The sequence below is a fragment of the Heterocephalus glaber genome, unplaced genomic scaffold, assembly GCF_053883595.1.
Source record: "Heterocephalus glaber isolate CG9 unplaced genomic scaffold, H.glaber_assembly_v1.0 deba00001497, whole genome shotgun sequence".
NCBI lineage: Eukaryota > Metazoa > Chordata > Mammalia > Rodentia > Bathyergidae > Heterocephalus > Heterocephalus glaber.
The window spans coordinates 10977750-10998972 of record NW_028258320.1 but is presented as its reverse complement, the minus strand read 5'-3'; positions in this window follow the sequence as shown (position 1 = coordinate 10998972).

The following is a 21223-nucleotide window of genomic DNA, read 5'->3' as shown; positions in this document are numbered from 1 at the left end:
TTTATACCAATTCTTCTTAGAATGGGCCCACTTCCAAAGCATCTTCATCACTGCTAGAAACCTTCCCCATCCTCAGAACCCAGCACCCCAACGGCCTGCTCTGCCTGCCCTTCCGTGCCCTGCACTGTCCCAGCAGGGCGCTCTGGGGAGGGCAAGGCTTGAGCTCAGAGCTGACCCCTGCCGGCCTCAGGCAGGAGAGCAGGAATGAGTCAGGGTAGGCTCCAACGCGTCTGGCCCCAGGACCACTCTGCAGACTCCCGCGGTGAGCTGCTCACAGCGCACCAGGCAGCCGTGCTCTATGCGGCCATCCCAGCACCACTGTTAGTCATGCTTGTATTTTAATTTAGCCAGAAAGAGCCGAGCAAAAAACACAGTAATCTTCTTTACAGAGAGGAAAATGGCGCTTCAGCGGCCGCATGGCTTCTCAGAGTCACCCAACCGCCCACAAAGAGGCCAAGTTTCCTTACGCAGTGGGCCCGCAGTCACTCCGGACTCGGGTCGGTCACATGCTCACCGTCCCCCCCTTCCCTTGCTCTGACCTTGCCTTCCCTCAGAGCTCAGACTGGAGGGATCTGGTTTCATTGGATCAATCAGCCATTTACTGACTCTCTCCTACCAAGTGGCCCGGCTGGTGGGCCCTCACGGCCCATCCCCATCGGAGCAAATCCTCCCCATCCAGTGTCAGCTGGGCCTTTGATGCTTCGTGGGCTCCAGCTAACTGATGCCAAAGAAAAATCAGACTTCATTTGGAGAAAAACGAGAAGCTCAAAGAATGGAAGAAAAACTGGAAACTCAGGTCTACAAAAGGACAAGCTCCAGGGATCTCAGGCTTTTGAGGGCCCCAGGTAGAGAATCAGCAGAGGAACATTTCTGATGTTTTTGATGAATCAAGAGTCAAGGCTGAGACCCACAAGGGGAGTGGAATCCCCTAGAAGTCTGCAGAATGCTGCTTGCTGGGCTCTGCCCCTGAGGTTTGGGTTCTAAAGCAGGACTGCAGAATTTTTTTTCTTTAATTCTTTTATTGGTACATTTTAGGTATACAATATAATGACATTCATCATTGGAAATTTGCACCTTTACATAATCTCTCTTGGTTCTTATTTTTCCCACTTCCTCTGCCCTCCCTTCAACCCCTCCATCCTTCCCTATTTACAAAGACTTTGTTTACATTTTTCCATTTTCTCATATTAATCCCATTCCCTTCTTTCCTTTTCCCTACCCCTCCACTTCCCCTTCCCCTTTGCCCCTTTTCTTCCTATTTCACATTATCTATTATACCTTTTAGTCCCTATTTACTTTCAGTTTCTCACACTAGAGAAACTATTCAGTATTTACACATGTGTGTCCTATTTACTTCACTTAAGAGTATCAACTCAATGTGCATCCATTTAGCTATAAATGTCTCTAATTTCTCATTTTTTATGGCTGAGTAGTACTCCATTTTACAAAAAACCACATTTTTTTAATCCAGTCTCCAGCTGATGGCCACTTGGGCTGTTTCCATGTTTTTGCTATTACAAACTGTGCTGCTATGAACATGAGTGCACATGTAAGACTGTGGTATGATTCTTTTAATTCTTGGGGAAGATACCCAGCAGGAAAATAGCGGGGTGAAATGGGACTTCTAGTTCTAGTTCTTTGAGGTATCTCCATACTGATTTCCACAGTGCTTGCACCAGTCTACACTCCCACCAGCAGTGGAGCAGGGTTTCTCTTTCCCCATAGCCCCACCAGCATTTGTTATTGGTTGATTTCATGATAGCAGCCTTTCTTTCTGGACCGAGGTGAAATCTCAGCATTGTTTTCATTTGCATCCCTCGAATGACCAGTGATGCTGAACAGTTTTTCATATATTTATTTGCTACTTCTACTTCTTTGTCTGAGAAATGTCCGTTCATTTCAGATGCCCATTTTCAGATTGAGTCTTTAAATTTGGGAGATCTGATCTTTTTAAGTTCTTTATAGATTTGAGATAGTAGGCCTTTGTCTGAGGAACAGCAGGTGAAAATTTTTTCCCAGATTGTGGGTTGTCTCTTCACACTGCTGGTGGTTTCTCTTGCTGTGCAGAAGCTTTTTAATAAGAAGAGATCCCACTTGTTGATTGTTTGTGCTAGTTCATGGGCAACTGAGGTTTTGTTCATAAAATCTTTTCCTGCACCAATGGCTTCAAGAGTTCTACCTAACCTCTGTTCCAGCCAGTTCAGCGTTTCTATTTTAATATTTAAATCTTTAATCCATTTCAATTTTAGATTAGTGCATGGCAAGTGATATAGGTCTAGTTTTAATCTTTGGCAAGTTGAAGCCCAATTTTTCCAGCACCATTTATTAAAGAGGCTATCTTTCCTCCAGTGAGGATGTTTGGCTCCTTTATAAAAGATGAGATGGCTGAGTGTGTCTGGAATCATTTTGGCATCTTCTAATCTGTTCCACTGGTCCTCAGGTCTGTTTCTTTGCCAGTACCATGCTGTTTTTATCACAGTAGCTTTGTAGTATAGTTTCAAGTTGGGGATTGTGATACCCCCTGCCATGTCTCTGTTGCCTAGCATTGCTTTTGCTATTCTGGGTCTCTTCTTGTTCCAAATGAATTTTTGGATTGTTTTTCTCCAGGTCTGTGAAGTATGCTGCTGGGATTTCAATAGGAATTGGATTGAATCTATATAGCAGTTTTGGAAGTATGGCCATTTTCACTATATTGATCCTTACTACCCAGGAGCAGGGGATGTCTTTCCATTTTCTGATATCCTCTTCAATCTCTCTTTTCAGAGTGCTATAGTTTTCAGAGAAGTCTTTGATTTCTTTCATTAGGTTGATTCCTAGGTATTTCAGTTTTTTTGGATGCTATTGTGAAAGGAATTATTTGCCCTATTTCTCTCTCAGTGATTGTGTTGTTCGTGTAGAGGAAAGCTATTGATTTTTGTGTATTGATCTTGTATCCAGCCACTCTACTGAATTTGGTTATTAAGTCTAGAAGACTTTTGGTGGAGTTCTTAGGGTTCTACATAGAGTATCATGTCACCTGCAAATAATGACAATTTGACTTCTTCATTTCCTATCTTTATTCCTTTTATTTCTTTCTCTTGTCTAATTGCCATGGCTAATGTTTCCAAGACTATATTGAACAAGAGTGGTGATAGTGGACATACTTGTCTTGTTCCTGATTTTAGTGTGAAGGATTTCAGTTTTTGACCATTTAGTATGATATTGGCTGTTGGTTTTTCATAGATGGCTTTTATTGGATTGAGGTAGAAACTGTCTATTCCAATTTTTTGTAGGATTCTTATCATAAATGTGTATTCGATTTTGTCGAATGCTTTTCTGTATCTATGGAGATAATCATATGGTTTTTGTCCTTGGCTCTATTGATATAGTATATTACATTGATTGATTTGCATATGTTGAACCATCCCTGCATCCCTGGGATGAATCCCACTTCATCAGGGTGTATGATCTTCTTGATGATCTTCTGCATTCTATTTGCCACTATCTTACACTGGATTTTTGCATCTATGTTCATTAGTGAGATTGGCCTATACTTCTCTTTTTCAGTTGGGTCTTTCTTTGCTTTGGAGATGAAGGTGATGCTTGCTTCCAGGAATGAATTTGGGAGTATTGCTTCTCTTTCAGTTTCATTGAAGAGTTTAAACAGTAGTGGCAGTAGTTTCTCTCTAAATGTCTTGTAGAATTCGGCAGTGAAGCCATCAGGACCTGGGCTTTTCTTAGTTGGTAAGTTTTTAATTACATTTTCAATTTCATTGGTTGATATTGGGTTGTTTAGAATTTTTAGGTCTTTTTCGTTCAACGTTGGTAATTCATATGTATCTAGGAATCTGTCCATTTCTTCTGTGTTTTCCATCTTATTGGCGTATAGGATCTTGAAGTAGGTCTTGATGATCCTCTGGATTTCTGCTGGGTCTGTTGTAATTTCACCCTTTTCATTCCTAATTGCATGGATATGGGCCTTTTCTTTCCTTTTTCTGATAAGGTTGGCTAAGGGTGTGTCAATTTTGTTTATTGTTTTGAGGAACCAACTCTTGGCTTCATTGATTCTTTTGTATCCTTCTCTTAGTCTCCATTGCATTGGTTTCTGCTCTGATCTTTATAATTTCCTCCCTTGTATGAACTTTGGGTTTGTCCTGCTCTTCTTTTTCTAGAAGCTTGAGTTTCAGCATCAGCTTGTTCAACTGGGCTCCCTCTGTTTTCCTAATATGTGCATTCACTGCTATGAATTTCCCTCATAAGACTACTTTCATTGTGTCCCATAGATTCTGATGTGTTGTATTGTCACTGTCATTTAATTGAAGGAACTGTCTGATTTCTTCTTTAATTTCCTCTGTGACCCATTGGCTATTCAGAAGTGTGCTGTTCAATTTCCATGTGTTTATGAAATTTTTGCAGTTTCTTTTGCTGTGGATCTCCAATGTCATTGCACTATGGTCTGATAATATACAGCAGATAACTTCAGTTCCTTTGCATTTACTTAAACATGTTCTATGAGCGAGTGCGTGGTCTATTTTGGAGAATGACCTGCGTGCAGCTGAAAAGAATGTGTATTCTTATTTTGTGGGGTGGAACACTCTGTAAACATCTGTTAACTTCATTTTTTCAAGAGTTCAATTGAGTTCTAGCATTTCATTGCTTATTTTTGGTCTAGGTGATCTATCTATTTGTGACAGTGGGGTGTTGAGGTCCCCCACTACAATTGTATTTGTGCATGTATGATTTTTCATGTCCATTAGTATTTGTTTTATATAGTTGGGTGCACTAGTATTTGGTGCATAGTTATTTATGATTGTCATTTCTTCCTGTTGGACTGTTCCCTTTACAAGGATGTAGTGTCCTTCTTTGTCTCTCTTAAGCAGTGTTGGTTTGAAATCTACTTGATCTGCCAAGAGGATAGCTACTCCTGCTTTTTTTCAGGTTCCTGTCACATGGAGTATTGTTTTCCACCCTTTAACTTTCAGTCTATAAGTTTCATTTTGAATTAAGTGTGTTTCTTGTATGCGGCATATTGTTGGATTTTGCTTCGTGACCCATTCTCCCAGTCTATTTCTTTTGATTGGTGAATTGAGACCATTAACATTGATGGTTAACTGATACATATTGAGTTATCATTGTCATGACTTTCTTTTTGTTGGATTCTCTCCCTTTACATTTAATTTCTTGTCGTGCCTGATGGGTTCATTCTGCTGTGCTTCCTGGGGTTGTGCTCCTCATTATCTGTTCCTAGAATATTGTCTAAAAGTTTTTGGAGTGCTGGTTTGGTATTCATAAAGTTCCTAAGGTGCTCTTTGTCATGAAAGTATCTTCTTTCTCCATCAATTTTGAAAGATAGTTTTGCAGGGTACATCAATCTGGGTTGAAGGCTGTTTTCCTTTAGGACTTGGAATACATCACTCCAAGCTCTTCTTGCCTCTTGGGTTTGCATTGAGAAGTCTGCTGTGATTTAGATGGATTTTTTTGTGTGTGTGATTTGTTTCTTTTCTCTAACTGCTTGTAGAACTTTGTTCTTCTGTTGGGTTTCTGGAATCTTAACAATTATATGCCTATGTGTAGATTTTTTTTGATCAGGGCTATTTGGAGTCCTATATGCCTCACTTATCTGTATGCCAAGTTCTTTTCTCCTGCTTGGGAAGTTTTCTGCTATTACTTCTGTGAACAATTTTTTTATGTCATCTGCACTCTCTCCTGTTTCTTCATTGACTCCAATCAGTCTTATGTTATTCTTCTTTGCATCATCTAGCAGCTGCTGGATTGATTTCTCATGGTCCCTTACAATTTTGAAGGAATTTTTCTTTTCCTGGTCACTAATTACAATCTTATCGTCTATATCTGAAATTCTATCCTCACATTGGCTCATTTTGCTGTGTAGACTTTCAATGGAGTATTTGATCTCCTGGAAATCTGTTTGCATCTGCTTTATGGATTCCATTTGTTTCCTATATTGGGATTCCGTCATGTTCCTCAGCTCCTCTGTAGATTTATTAATTATGTCTTGCACTAGGAGCACAATCTCTGCTGTTGTCTGAGAAATTTCTTCTGATTTTATTTTTTCCAGATCCTCTTTTGTTGCCAGTTCAGGGAGTCCCGGTGGTTGAGTATCAGAGTGTTCCATTTCATTTCCCTTTGGGGTTGCTGTAGGTGATCTGAAAGTTTGGTTTTGAGACTTGTTTACGTGTTTTCTCATTTTGATGTGGGGTGGGGGTGGGGGGTTGATATTGGAGCCCATGCAACTCACCTCCTCTGGCAGGGAGCAGTGGAACAGTGGCCCGGAAGCCCCATCTCCGGACTGGGAGCAGTGGAACAGTGGCCCAGAAGCCCCTGCCTCTGGGCTGGGAGCAGTGGAAAGGACTTCAGAATTTGTGTTTTTAACAAATTCTAGGGCGATGCTCGTGTTGCTGATCTGGGGACCAGACTCTGAGGCCCATCAATCGAAGGAAACTCCTCCAACTGTGCACTAGGTTTGGTGGAGGAGCCTAGGCTGTGATGGGAAATGGTCTCCCCACACAGTACTCAAAGGGATCAGCAAGGTTGGACACCATGAGGGCCCAAGCCGGAATCAGGAGCAGTGACTGGAAGAAGAATGGGTGCTAGGTGGGCAGGAAAAGCACGGATGTGCATTATATCCTTGGCCAGGAATGATGGTTTGAATCTAAAATGTTCCCCAGAGGCTTAGGTGCTCAGAGGTGTGGATTTCAGAAAATGATTGGATCACAAGGGCTCCAACACCATCAGTATTGACATACTCATAGTTTGATGAGATTAGTGAGAGATGAAGGGAACCTAGGAGGTGAGGCCTAATTGAAGGAATTAGGTCATGCAGGTGTGACCTTGGGAACTGTATCTTGTCCCTGGCTCCTTTCTCTCTGGCTCTCCCTCCTTCTCTTTTTCCTGACCACCATAAGGTGAACAGCTTTCCTCCACCATGTCCTTCTGCCGTGTTGTTTCTGTCTTACCACAGCAAGGCCTAAAGCAACAAAGCCACCCAACCATGGGCTAAACCTCTGAGACTATGAGCCAAAATAAACCTTTCCCCTGATTTGACTTTCACATACACTTTGTCACAGCAACAGAAAACTAACTCAGCAGTCAACCTTAGAATCCCTGTGAGCACATGCCCACCTGTGGCTACCTGGGTTAGGCCTGAGACCCTCTGGTGGCAGGAAGCTCCCTTGCCACACCAGCTCTTTGTGAGTGTCTCTGATTGCTACAGTTCTGTCACACCATCTTCTGGGTCACACAGTGGACCTGAACCCCCTCCCAGGTAGCAGTGTTCCAGGGTCTGGGGCTGACTCCGGAGCTTCCTGGTCCCTGGGCTAAACATCTCCAGTCACTTTTGCTGCTCTTGAGGCATGCAGATGAGCCTTCTTGCCATCTTAAGGACCTCAAGACCTCTCTCCCGGGGGCAGGCAACCTGCTCACTGCAAGCCTGGTATCTGCTGGGCCCAACTATTTTATTGGAAGTACAGTAGCCAAAAAGGCAAACACTAGAATTTTAGTGAGGATCACTACTCCCATGGAACTTTAGTGGGAATCGAAATGCAACCCAAGTCTACAGATGCATTTCTCCCGCATGCAACAGTGAGGCTATCACTTCCCTCATTCTAGTTAACATGCTTCTGTTAATGCAGACTGAATGACATTAGGTTTGTCACAGCCACATCCCGCCATTGACTTATTACCATTCTTCAGAAATATTTAGTAATATTGACAATCCAGCAAGCCGTATTCTGAACATCACAGGGGCACAAGAAAAGGAAGAGACCAGTCTCAGCCTCGTAAGAGCCACCAATAGTGTCACAGAATTGCTGGATAACTAGCAATTGGGCAATATTTTGGATCCCAAAGGAGACACCCAAAGAATCATTACCAGCCCCAAATCTGGGGTCCCAGATCCTCCATACTGGCACAGCCCACACTGGGGCCAGGGCCCACAGGCTGGGTGGCCTGCCCACCGCAGCTGGAGCTTCCCTCAACTCCAGCACATGGGCTTGCCCGTTGACCCCTTTACAGGGATCCTGAGAGGTCAGCTCTGAGCCAGAAGCTTCTGAGAATCCTAAGCCAAAACGATCCTCAGCCCAACAGCCTCATTTAACAAAGCCCGAGGCCCCAAGAGGTGACAGGATCACAATCAGGATCCTGTACCAAGCCCCTCCAGCCATGAAACCCTGTGCTCTGTCCACCACACCAGCCAGAAGCCACCATGGGTGGGGACCAGAGTACAGAGAGAAAGGGGACTCATTTTGCTCATGAATGAGCCACTCAAGAGACATGAATAGAAAAGTGCAGGAAAATGTACTTCTAGGTCATCAGTCAGTGGATGCAGTTTAAGCAATATGCAGAGGGGGGTTGTCACCTGGAACGGAACAGTCAAAGACAGAGCATTGTTCAGTCTGGCCAGCAAAAGCCACAACTCAAAGCCCAGGAAGCTTTTATGTTTAAATTCATAATGCCAAGGGGGGCGAGACAGATGACTGTGACAGGTGAGATGGCTGGTTAACCCGGCCACTGTTGGCCAAAGCGCTGCAGGAGGAAGGACTTGGGGACAGCTTCTCTGCAAAGCCAGAGCACACCTGATGTGTGCCAAAGGATCAGAGCACAGCCCAGGATGGATGGGGAGCAATGGTGGGCAGACAGAGGAAGGAAGGAAGGCTAGAAAGAAGGGAGGGAGGAAGAGAGGAAGTCGGAAGAGAATGGAAGGGAAAGAGGAAAGAAGGAAAGGGTCATCTGCCTTGCACACCTTGAATTCATGGGGCTCATTTTCATTACAATAGGACTGAGCTTCCTGGGGTGACAATGACAGGAGCCAGTGTATTGGGCAGCCTTCCCATTGCCAGGACACATAGCACCCAGCACCCATGACTTAAGGGAGGAGAGGATTAATTTGGCTCACATTTTCAGTCTATGATCAGCTAGCTCCTTAGCAGAACCATCATGGCAGCCGAGAACCAGAGCAGAGAAACAGTGCCAGAAACAAACAGTGCCAGCAGGGAAGGAACCATTATATATACCCAAGTTCGCACGTCCGTGACCCACACAGACACACCCGGGAGCAGGCTTCACCAATCTGCTAGGTGCTTCTTAACCCAGTGAAGCTGATGTCAGGATTAACAGTCACAGCCAGCACAAGTGTGCTGCCTGCTACCTGCCAGACATGGCTCCAAGCATTTTGCAGACATTGGATTCTCCTGACAACTGGGTTAGGAGATGTGCTGCCACTTCCCTGTCCTAGAGAAGAGTCAGCTTTGTCACAGAGGGACTGAAGGGCTTGTTGGGATTGAATCAAGGTGTCCTGGTTAGGAGTGCCTAACCTGTCTATCTTACCCCTATCAGCCAGAAGAGCTGAGGAGTTGCTCTGGGGCTCCCAGTGCACCCTGTGTGTCTTCAGGACGCCCCAGAGCTCTGGCTTCAGACCTGCCATGCAGGACCCACCTAAGCTTTCCAACCCGAGCTGTGGCCCACTGATATCACCACAAGCCACCTCCATAAACTCTGGCAGTAGTAACGTTTTTCTTTGTGGATTAGAGACCTCTGCTCTATAGCACTCAGCAATGTCTTAGGTTTCTAAAAGAATATGGGATTGATTCATCAATATAGTGTATAAAGGCCATTTGTTTCCTTCCCATTTGTTTCATACCTGAGGGCATATGCTTTAGACCTGAAGGCACCCTTCTACAGAAATGGAGGAGAGGCTGCAGGGAGCAGAGAAAAGAGGAAGAAAGCCAGTCAGGAGAAGGCCACACAGTGCAGGCAGGAGATGAGGGTAAACTAAGGCAAAACCACTGAAGATGGAAAGAAGGTAGATTCAGGAACAAAACTCAAAAGGGGTAGAATTAGGGATGTTTTTCCAAGGATTCATTTGGGTGTCGGATTCATTTGCAATACAAGTGACTTTGGATCTGACTCTGCCGGTAGCTGAAGCATCATGGCTTTTAGCTCATTGGCTTTTAGATTTGGTAATGTGAAGCTTCTGGAAAATGCAAATCAGACCAGAGTTTAAATGAGACCTGTCTGCTCTTGAGCAAGTTGTTTGCATTTCCTAGAATCAGTCTCATCCTTTCTACAGAGAAGCCATGATACCTACCTTTGTAGCTTGCTATAGCCTCGGCTAACTTGGGTGCCAACATGGCCCCATCTCTTTTATCTTTCTCAATAATAGAAAGAGCAACAGCCTCCAACATTTACTGTGCACTACTATGTGCCAGAAGTATTCTAACATGCATGAGTGCATTTAATCCTACACCAACTGCACAAGATAGGCACTATTAATATTACCAATCTGCAGATTAAGAAACTGAGGCAGAAAGAGTTGCAATAACTTGACAGCTTCTCACAGATCATGATAAAGCAGGGATGCAAACTCAGCAGAGCCAGGTCTGATAATGGCCTAAACACCCACCTTCCTGCATGTACAGGAAGCTCAGGATCTCTTTCCTGAGCCTTTCCTCTTCTCCCTATCAGCCAAGAATCTTGCTTTTCTAGTCTTGATCTCTGGACAAGCTCAGCCCTATGCTGCTATTGCCACATACTGCCACCAGGTGTCGCTATTGAAGACCAATCTGCAGAAGACCAATCTTCAGGGGCCTGTGCTGACCAGGCTCTAGTAAACCTTGCTGCCCCAGGACTTTGTCCAAACTACAGTGAGAACTCACGCTGGGGCTCTGATGGTTCGCTCCTGTAGTTCTTATCTATGTGCTAGATATTATTCAAGTCACCCTGTGTATGTATGTGTGTAGGGTAAGGATGAGGGGAACTCCACATCCAAAGGGGCTTCCAGCTCTGCATTGGTTCTGGAGCACCAGCCCAGACTCCTGCTTGTGTTCTGGCTTGTATCTAGATGTCCCCCCAAAGCTTCATGAGCTCCTAGTGGGGCTTTTCAGAGGTGGCTGGACCTAGGATGTGTGAATGCAGATTAAGGGTGAGTGTAGATTAAGGTTGTATGATAACTAAATTAGCACACTTATTGGTTTAGCATAGTTCTGGGTGCAGATAATGGGAAGGTCCACCCTGGGTGTGGGTGGCACCGCCCAAAAGGCTTATAGCCTAAATGGGATAAAAGGGAAAGGGAGGCTTGCTGCTTTTTACCTGCCCTGCCATGGACTGTTTCTCCTCTTCAATGCCCCTCTGCCATGCCGTCCTGCCTCAGAGCCTGCCAACTATGCAGTGAAACCTCTGCAAATCATGAGCTCAAATAAACCTTTCCTCCTTTAACTTTAGGTGTTGGGTATTTTGTCTCAGCAACAAAAAAAAAAATAATTAAGACACCTTGCTTCCTGGTGAGTCCCTTTTGGACCCCTTGGGATTCACTTCTAGCCGACTGCTCTGAGCCACTGAGCTTGTGGTCTAGGGGCCATTACATCCAAAAGAGCCCCTGGGAAACTTGTATGGATTGGCTCACCCATCAGAGTGACTACTAACAGGAGAAGCATTTTCTCAGCACACACACACCAAACTAAGATGTCCTGCCATGCCTTTTCCAGGATAGGAGGTGTCCACTGCCCTTACCCAACTATAACTAACAAGCTGAAGTGATTTCTGCTTGAACACAGGTTTCTCTCCAGGGAGGATGGCTCTGTTCACTTGCGGGCACGAGTGCTAAACGCTTCCTCCCCTCCCTACTTCTGAAGAGACTCTCACCTACTTTATGGCTTTTAGGAACCCTCTCCCAGCACAAGAAAATTCCCCAAAATACTCTTCAGGACAGGTCAGGGCTTCTGAAGACTTTAGTGAGTACCTTGAAGGGTCTCTTTGCAGAAACCTTTATTATTTCTGGTTGATTGATGTAATTTTCAGTCCCACCAAAATCAGAGCCTGAAACCCACTATAAACAGAAATCTCTCCCTGTCATGCAGAGTCCCAGTACTGGTCCTCAGCAAGAGTGGGGGACAGCCATGGAAAGTCAGGGGTATCCTGCAGTATAACCGGGATAGGGGCTTGCCAACTTAGCAAGTAAAACTACATGACACCCAGTCAAGTTTGCATTTCAGATAAGCAGCCAATAACTTTTAGTATAAGCGTGCCTTGTATAATATTTAGGAAATGCTTTCTCTAAAAGAAATTTTGTTGTTTACCTGAATTCATATTTAACTAATAATCCTGTGTTTTGTCTATCAACCCAAATCCTGAAGTACAACCATGATGAGAAGCAAATTCATTCTCTAAGAAATTAAAGTTCCAAGGCACCAAAGAGGTCAACAGTTAAATTCAACTGGCTGCTGCCAACTGGCCGAACAAACACTCGTTTCCTTTAAAGTGGTGCTTTTTATGCCAACTGCCTTTGGAATTAGCTGAGGCATTAAAAAAGAAAATACAGGTGCCTGTGTTGGTAAGTGGGCATTCCTATTAGACTGCTCTGAGGATGCCACCTGGGGTGCTAATGTGCCACTGAGATGGGGAAGAGGGCCCCGGTGCTCCCCATGGGTGTTTTTATTCTGCAGCTGCTGTAAATACCTCGTGGCTGGGCCGTGGATGCATCAGGAGATAGTTGCTGCTGCAGCAGCTGATGGCAGTGACAGGCCTGTCTCAGATGCCTCTGCAGCCCCCTTGTGTCTCTCCTCAGTCAGGTCCGTGAGGGGCCCTCCCCTGCCCAGGACTCCGTTTCAGCAACCTCCAGTAGACCAGTCTATGCACAGTTGTCCCTCAGGCTGCAGTGCTGCAGCTGTAAATTCTAAGAAAGCCTCTCCTGGACAGTGTATTCCCGCCTATTCATGACTGTCTCAAGTAGTGCGTGCTGAGCTGGTGACCCGAGGCTGCTGGTGTTGAGAGCAGCCCGGGGCTAGAGCTGGCAACACTGAGGCTGGCTGGCAGCCAGGGAGTGGTGGAGAGGAGTAAGATTTCTGTATGAATTGAGCAAAAACCTTCAGCCAATTGGTGACATCTGAGAAGCACACAGCAGACCCTCTTGCTTAGAGGGCCCTGGAGAAGGGGGAAGATAGTAGTGCTGTGAGTCAGCAGGCTCAGGAGCCACCTGGATCTGATTTCCAAATTACCTGCAGCTGTGAATCCTGCTAGCCTGGGATGCAGCTTGGTCTGAGAAACTCCACCTGCAAGGGAAGACTCGTCTGTATCTGCTGCTGAGCAGGGAGCTTTCCCCAACAGTGCAGGGAAAGGACTGACACATTGCTTGCAGTATAAACTTCCTGAATTCCCAATGCACAGTGACTGTGTTAGTTACTTTTCTCTCATTGCTGAGACAAAATACCTGATATCCAAAGTAACAGGGGGAAAGGTTTATTTGGCTTACAGTTTGCAGAGGTTTCAGTCCATGATCCGCTGGCTCCAAGGCTGAGGGGCAACAGTTCACGGTGGCCAAAAAGTAACAAAAGTAACAAGGGATTTTAAGAGGTCTTTCTTATTCAGACTACTTAGGGTAAGCAGCACTCACGCCCTTAATCCTAGTGCCCTCAGCCTAGCCACAGGATGAGTCAATCACACACTCTAGATTCAGCCACCTCTGAAAGAGCATGAGGCTTTAGGGGGATATCCAAACACAAGCCATAACAGTGACCTTACACCAGCGACAACTCTTTGTGTCCTGAGGACAAACTGGCGAAAGAATTTGGCTTCCTCACAGCTCCCGTTTCTATCAAAACAGCAATGCCAGGCAGACCCTCTGTCCTAGTCTTTCTGCTTTGCAGAATTAATCCTAGAGAAATATTCAGATGTCCAGATAAATAATTAAATACAGAGATGCTCATTGCACTATATTCAATGAGGAAAAACTGTAATGCATGTAAAAACCAAACAATAGAAAACCAAACACATTTTGATACATTTCTGTTGGGATGTGACAAAGCCAATGCAATAACTTTTTTTTTTACAAAATATTTAATTATGAGTGAAAATTCTGATATTAAGAAATAGAAGCAGAATAGAAAACTGCATATGCATGAGAATTTGGATACTTGAACCCTGCTGTGATTTGGATGTGGTCTAAAAGTGTCTCCCAAAGCTTTGGGTGCTGGGACCTTGGTCCTCCGTGCAGCAATGTGCGAGGCAATGGAGCCTTTAGAAGGTGGGGCCTGGTGGGAAATAAAGACATCGTTAGAAGAAATGAATGTGGGTACCGGAGGAGAGGTCCCCCGAGAGAGTTGGTGTAAAAGAGCAAGACCAGCCCCTCCAGGCCTCTGTCTTCCTGTTTCACAGTGCAGTTTCTCACAGTGCTGCCTGTCATCATGTCACTCACCACTCAGGGGACCCTGGCCAAAGCCAGCACTATGCTGTTTGAACTTTCAACCTCCAACTTGTAAGCTAAATAAATTCCTTTTCTTTATACAGTACCCCATCCCAGGCGTTTTGTTACAGTATTCATTATTTAAAATAGAGCAAAAGTGTTAGATATATGGGTAAATATAAACCTATATTTAGCAAATGAAACAATGCAAATGCACACACACACACACACACACACACACACACACAATTTACCCATTCCAGAGCTCTTCTTTTCTACAGATCCAGGCTTCCCCTAAATCATTTTCCTTTACCTTTAAGAATATCCTGTATGATTTCTTTTTTTTTTTTTTTCCTGTATGATTTCTTATACCACAATTCTACTGGACTCAAGTTTGCTGAGTTTGGATTTGTTTTTGTCTATAAATATCTTTCTTTTCCCTTCATTTTTGAAATATGTGTTTTGAATTTTTTTCCAGCCTTTTAAGGAAACCATTCCATGTCTTCTGGCTTTCACTGTTTTTAAAGAGAAGTCAGCCGTCATTCTTACTGTTCCATCCTTAAATGTGTGCCCCTTTTCTCTGGCAGTGCTAAAGAGATCCTGTTGAGTTTTGGTTGTTAGCAGCAAGGCCAGGGTGTGCCTTTGTGTGTGTTCTTTGCGTTTCTGCTGCTTGGGTTCTCCTGTGAAGCTCAGATCTGTGAGTTGATTTTTTTCATCAATTTTTGAAAATTCTCAGACACAATTCTTTCAAAATACTTCCTTGGCCCCAGTTTCTCTCACCAGTCTTAAGGGCTCCAGTTACATCTGTGTCATAGTGTTTGATCTTGTTTTCTAGTTCTCTGATGATCTGTTTTTAACTTTTTAATTTAACTCAAATTTCATTTAATTTTTGGCTTTCTACATCAGTTTGGATATATTTTATTTATCTGCCTTCAAACTCACTAAATACTTTTCTTCTGCTATATCCAGTCTGCAGATAAGTCCTTCAAATGAGTTTTTATAGCCAGGCAAGGTGGTGCATGTGTGTAATTCCAGCACATGGAAGATTGAGACAGAGGATCGTCACAAGTTCAAGGTTAGTCAGGGCTGCATAGTGAGTTCAAGTACAGCCTAAACTACATAGCAAGAATCAAAAAAAATTACTTCAGTGCTAGAATCTCGTTTTATTCTTCTGTAGCACTTCAGATTCTCTAATAAAATTTCCAAATTTGTTTATGTATTTTGCTCATCTTTTCCCGTGAACATTTTAGCAAGAGTCACATTTTTTTTTTTTAATTTCTATCTTCTGGGCCAGGGATTTAGCTCAGTGGTTCTGCTGCCTGCCTCGCAAGTGCAAGGTCCCAAGTTCGATCCCTGGTACCAAAAAAAAAAAAAAATTCTGTCTTCTGATTCTAACATCTGAGCCATTTTTGGTTCTGTTCTGTTGCCTATGTCCCTTCTCCCATTAAGGCTCACATCTGCTGTTTTACATGTCATCTTCTCTTAATGATGTTCCCCTTTATAAAAAAGAGGTGGGCAGATACCTTGAAGGGTCTCCCTCCATCCTCCTTCCCTGTCCTTGCTGCTGCTCTATACTTGAGGAAGATCAGGTTAGAAGGAATTTTTGACGAGGACTCCTATGAAGATCTAATTGTTCTTCTTCCCAATCCTCTGCCTTCACCAAGCCAAGGCCATGAGGTTGACAAAGGCTTTGTTGATGAGAATTGGCATATGAATGTCATTATGCCTTTGAGTCATTGGGGATTTAACTCACCATGCAGTTTGTGCACATTTGTTAAAAGTTAAGCTGCCTTCTCATTGCAACTGCCGACTTCCACCATGCATAGTGAGTTTGCTCTCCCCACATCAGACCCCTATGATCAAGGCAGCCTCACATCACACTTCAGGCAAGGGCTCTTTCACAACACTCAGGAAGTCAGTTCAACTTCTCTGCACCTTCAGTTCTCTGATAAGCTTTGAACAAGGCTGATTTGGTAGCTTATCCAACCTATTCACATGGTGATGGTGACAGCAATGAACTTTTACACTTTATCTCAACTAGAAACAAATGTCTAGATGTTTTTCCAAAAGACTTATGAATTGGAAATATGGAGAGAAAAAGTGAGAAGGAAGTTTCTGATATCTGTAGACTATCAGATTCTCCATCTTTCCCCATGGCCCAGGTCCACATTTAAAGGGAATCTGACTTGGGGAAAATTCCACAGATCACAGAGCTAAGTCTGTGTCTCTGCTAGGAAGACTATGAAGGCAATCGTATCAAATGCCTTCTGCAACCAAAGCATCTTCCTTTAAAGTCCGCTTGCTTTAAAATGGAATTAGGATGAACTGCAATAAAAAGTAATTTACTACTCCTATTTCACCAAATTGGATTACTGATGCCATTTTAAATGCCCTTTATCCTCATTTCAACATCCTTCCACTTTGTAATCTGTGCTGAACCAGAACCAAACCCAGAGGCCAGTTTCTCTGACAAACTTGCTGAGTCTGAAGAAAGAGTTTGACTCTCTCCTCACCAGAAAATGTGAGCAGAAGAAGAGTGTATGTCAGTTCACAGGAAGAGAAGGGAAGGGGAGGGGAGGGGGAGGGGGGAGGGAAGGGGAGGGAGGGGAGGGAGGGAAGGGGCGGGGCCGTGAGAGGCCTGTGCAGCAGGAGTTCCCCTCAAGTAGGAGCAAGAGATTGAAGATACAAAACCCAGACCTCCATCCCTAGAACATTCAGCCAAATGCTCAAGCCTATCACATAGTCAGCTTCAGTTGTCAAGTTAGTAAAATTCCCTAAAAATCCAGATTGTATTGGTTTTAAGTGGCTCCAAAGGTTATAGTTGCAAACAGTTTTGACAATCTAACGATAAGGCACAGTGCCCTCCGAGGAACAGACAGAAAAATTAGGACAGCAAAGAAAAAGACAAACTGACATTTACAGAGTAGGTGAAGCCAAGTCTAAGAGGAAGAAGGAGGGTCTAAAAGCACCATCTAAGCATCCATATTAAGAAACTAGAAAGAACAACTGAAACCCACAATACACAAAAAAAGAAAACAGTGAAGGTGAGAACAAGAAATAGGAAATAGGAAACAAACAGTGTAGTAAACCAACGAAACCAAAAGGTGTATCTTTGAAAAAAATGTAATAAAATTGAATATCTTGATTTGCACCTCCACAGGGAGGTGGGGGAGGCCCAGATGGAGGACACAGAGACTGCTGTTGTCATGGCAGCACTGGGGTCTCCTTTGCCACCTGGTCAGAGATTAGGAAGAGAAAAGGCGGGCTCCCCCCAACATCTCTGTGACCCCCCCACTGCTGCATCCACACACCTATAGTTATTTGAGCTGGGAGTGGTGGCACACACCTATAATCCCAGCACTTGGGAGGCTGAGGCAGGAGGATCGCTGTGAGTTTGAGGCCAGCCTGGGCTACATAGTGAGTTCAAGACTGACCTGAACTACATAGTAAGACTCTGTCTCAAAAGACCAAAAAAAGCCAGGGATTTAGCTCAGTGGTTCTGCCACCTGCCTCGCAACTTCAAGGTCCTGAGTTTGATCCCTAGTACAAAAAAAGATACTTTTTTTTAGTTATTAGTACATGTGTGCAGTACATAATGTTCACATTCCTTGTGTGGAGGTGGTACATCTACTTAGCATCTTCATTCCTTCTTCCATTCCCTTTCCCTTCCCTCCCTCCCCTCCCCTGATATCTTGATCCCCTTTCTTTTTTTTCTTTTTTTTTACAAGTTGGGAGTACATAACATTTACATTTCTTGTGTGGAGTTGGTACATATACATAACCCATGCCAATTCCTTTTTTTATCCCTTATCCCCCCCATCCCTCCATTTCTTGATTCCCTTCCCCTTTGAAATGATCTTATCTCCCTACTTTCTATTTTCTATCTTTTGTTTTGCTCTTTAATTTATTTATATTTTGGGTTTCTCATATAAGAGAAACTGGGTGATATTTAAGCTGTATGTTTGATTTATTTCACTTAACATTGTGGTCTCATGGTGCATCTGTTTTCCTATCAATGACTCGAGCTTATCCTTTATTATGGCAGAATAGTACTCCATTGTACATAAATACCACACTTTCTTTATCCATTCATTTGCTGATGGGCATATAGGCCACTTCCAAGATTTGGCTATTATGAATTGTGCTACTATAAACATGGCTATGCAGGTGTCACTGTAATATAGCATTATTCTTTAACAAAGGGAAAATTATACTGATCAAGATACTGATTTAAAAGAAAGTAGAGGGCCAGGGATTTAGCATAGTGGTTTTGCCTCCTGCTACACAAGCGCAAGGACCCGAGTTTGATCCCGGTATCAAAAAAGAAAAGAAAAGAAAGTAGAGACTATGAAGATGACTTTGAAAAGGACCTCGAGTTGTTACCAGGGTTCTGGAGTGCTGTGGACTCCTCCCAGGGATCCTTCCTAGGGTCTTGTTGCCCTGAACAAAGAACTGGACAGGAAACAACAGAGTGACTTTTACACTTATTAAAGGTAAGAAAAGAAGGGAGAAGTGGTCTGAAAAGAAATACTCTTCAGAATGAGTGTAATATGCCCTGCATGCAGAGAGGCCTTCTGAGAAAAAAAGAAGGCAGTGGCCATGAAGCCAGTGGCAGTTGTCTTTTATACCCCATTCTAGGCCGTCCTATCAAAAACGTTCTTGATCTTGTGCCAGAATAATTGAAGGTAGCATTCTCTGATTGGTATCAGGTTCAGAGCTCCAATGCTATGCCACACGTGTGTCCTAGCTGTGATTGACAGGCCTGCTTGCACAGCAGGTTTGCCTCACCCTACTCTCCTCCCTCATTCCACCTCTCCCACCCAGAGAGACATAAGTTCCCATAATTCTTGATGGGTAGCTGAGGGAACGGAGGTCTCCATCTTCATATAGCTATTTCTGGCCAAAAGGGGCTATAGACCCTACCTACGAGGATTATGTGCTCTCTACCTTAGGATGTTGTGGCTCATTGGATGGGCTGAGGAAAATGTGTCAGAAAACAATGAGAAAAGAGTTAGTGCCTATATGTGGAGAACTACTGAGCTGGGTGTTCAATGGGAGAGAGCTTGGTGAATTTGTTAGAATAGTCCTGTGTAGGCAAAAATTAGGCAGGATACTAGTGCCTCTACCTGTAGTGATTCTACTTATCTGCACTAGGAGCACAACTAGAGTCTTGCTTTTTTAAGAGTATCCTCAGATCTTTCAGAGCTTCACAAGAGTAGCTTTCTCCTTTTGGATGGCCTTTTTCCTCAGACACTTCAGGTGGAGCTGGCTTTGTCCTAGAAAGGTGAATGCAGCTCTCTATTTCTGCTACCTTTGCTGTAGTGCATGTGGCAAGAATCACTGAAAAGGGGCCCTTCCATTTTGGTTTCAACTGGTCTGCAGGACCCCCTTCTTTCAAAGTTTTGAGATAGAAAAGGATTCCCATGTAACATCTCAAATGAACTCATATCTAGTCCAGTTTGAGGGCTATTTAAATCCCTATAAGGGCTATTGGCAATAATCAAAGCCAAGGCTCTGAGGTCTCTTGGCAAAGTTTTGCCAGAGTTCACTCTAGAGTCTGGCTGCCTCTCTTGGACTGAGGTCTCCATGCTGGTATTTTATTCCCAACCCCCTGAGGTATCTGAGAGGTAAAAGAAGACCCACTGCCACTCTGAAAGAACTGGAGTAGTCCAAACCTGGGGATGATTTCTCCCAACCTTTGAGTGCAAAAATCCTCCAAGGCCTTTGAAAGGGAAAATCCCATTTCAATGGAAAAATAACAACATGCTTGGACAGTTCTCCCACAGGGCATTAGAGATAGCCCTCCCCTTTTGGCTCTAAGTGGGAATCTGAGTGGAGGGGAATAGAAAAGAAAGTATCTTTGAGGTCTAAGACTTGAGAAACAATCTGTGTCTCCTGGAATCTGGGCCAGAACTGCATGTGGATCTGCCACCAGAGGGAGGACTGAGATTACAGCCTTGTTACTGAGGTGGAGGTCTTGTACTGCCCTGTTGTTGCTGGGTAGTTCCTTTAAAAATGGCTTGCCAAACAACAGTATTCCAGGTTCTTCTTGTCTCAAAAAAAGGTGGAATAGACAAGGCAAAAATGGTGCCAAAAGTTTATTTGAAAATGAGGGGTGAAGAAGTAAGGAAAGAACTAGCTCTGAAGATCAAACAAAGAGAAAAAAGATAAAGAGAACAAAATAAAAGTACACCCTGGGTCCAGGAGACCCAGGATGGACTACTGTGAGGAGTCACGACAGTGAGCTTTTTGTGATGTCTGCTCTTTTTTTATGTGATCCACATCTGGTGGGAGCTAGTGAGAAGTTCTACAGAAGGGGTCCTGAAAATCATCTGGCACCTCCTGGGGTCTCATAATTGACAGGTCCCACCCACTCCTCCAGCCAGCTTTGCCACACTCTACCTCCAATGTCACTGTATTCTCCCAAAGGCTTTTTGCTACAGGGAGAATGGGAGTATTGCAAGGGGAAATAACATCAATCTTCCACTAGCACTTTCAAAAAAGGAAGTAAAGGGAACACTTCCTTTATCATTTTATGATATCAGCTGTATCCTGATAAGAAAAACAGTAAAGAATATAAAACTCCCAGCACTCAGGAGGCTGAGGCAACAGGATCTCTGTGAGTTTGAAGCCATCCTGTCCTTACAGGTGAATTCAAGGCCGTCCTGAACCACATAGCAAGGCCCTGTCTCAAAAAAAAAAAAAAAACAACACAGACTAATACCTCTCATGAACATAAATCTTCAGTAAAACATTAGCAAATAAGCTCCTTCCTGGAGCTCTGGCTGAGGCTGACTGTGTGCTACAGACTATGTCCAGAGAGTCTGCATTTAAAGGGGCATGGAAAGACTGTGCTGGGACTCACCAGCATTTCCTTCTGGATGCTCTGATGCTGTGAAGCCTGGGGTTCTGAGGTCAGGAGATATGAGTGATTTCAGTGAAGAATTGAAAAGGCCTAGGTCAGAGGATGACCAAGTGGAAACATCTAGAGTCTCTGTTACAGGAATGTACTTTCTGTGGCTTCAGAAGCATCTAGATAGGGAAAAAGTAGCA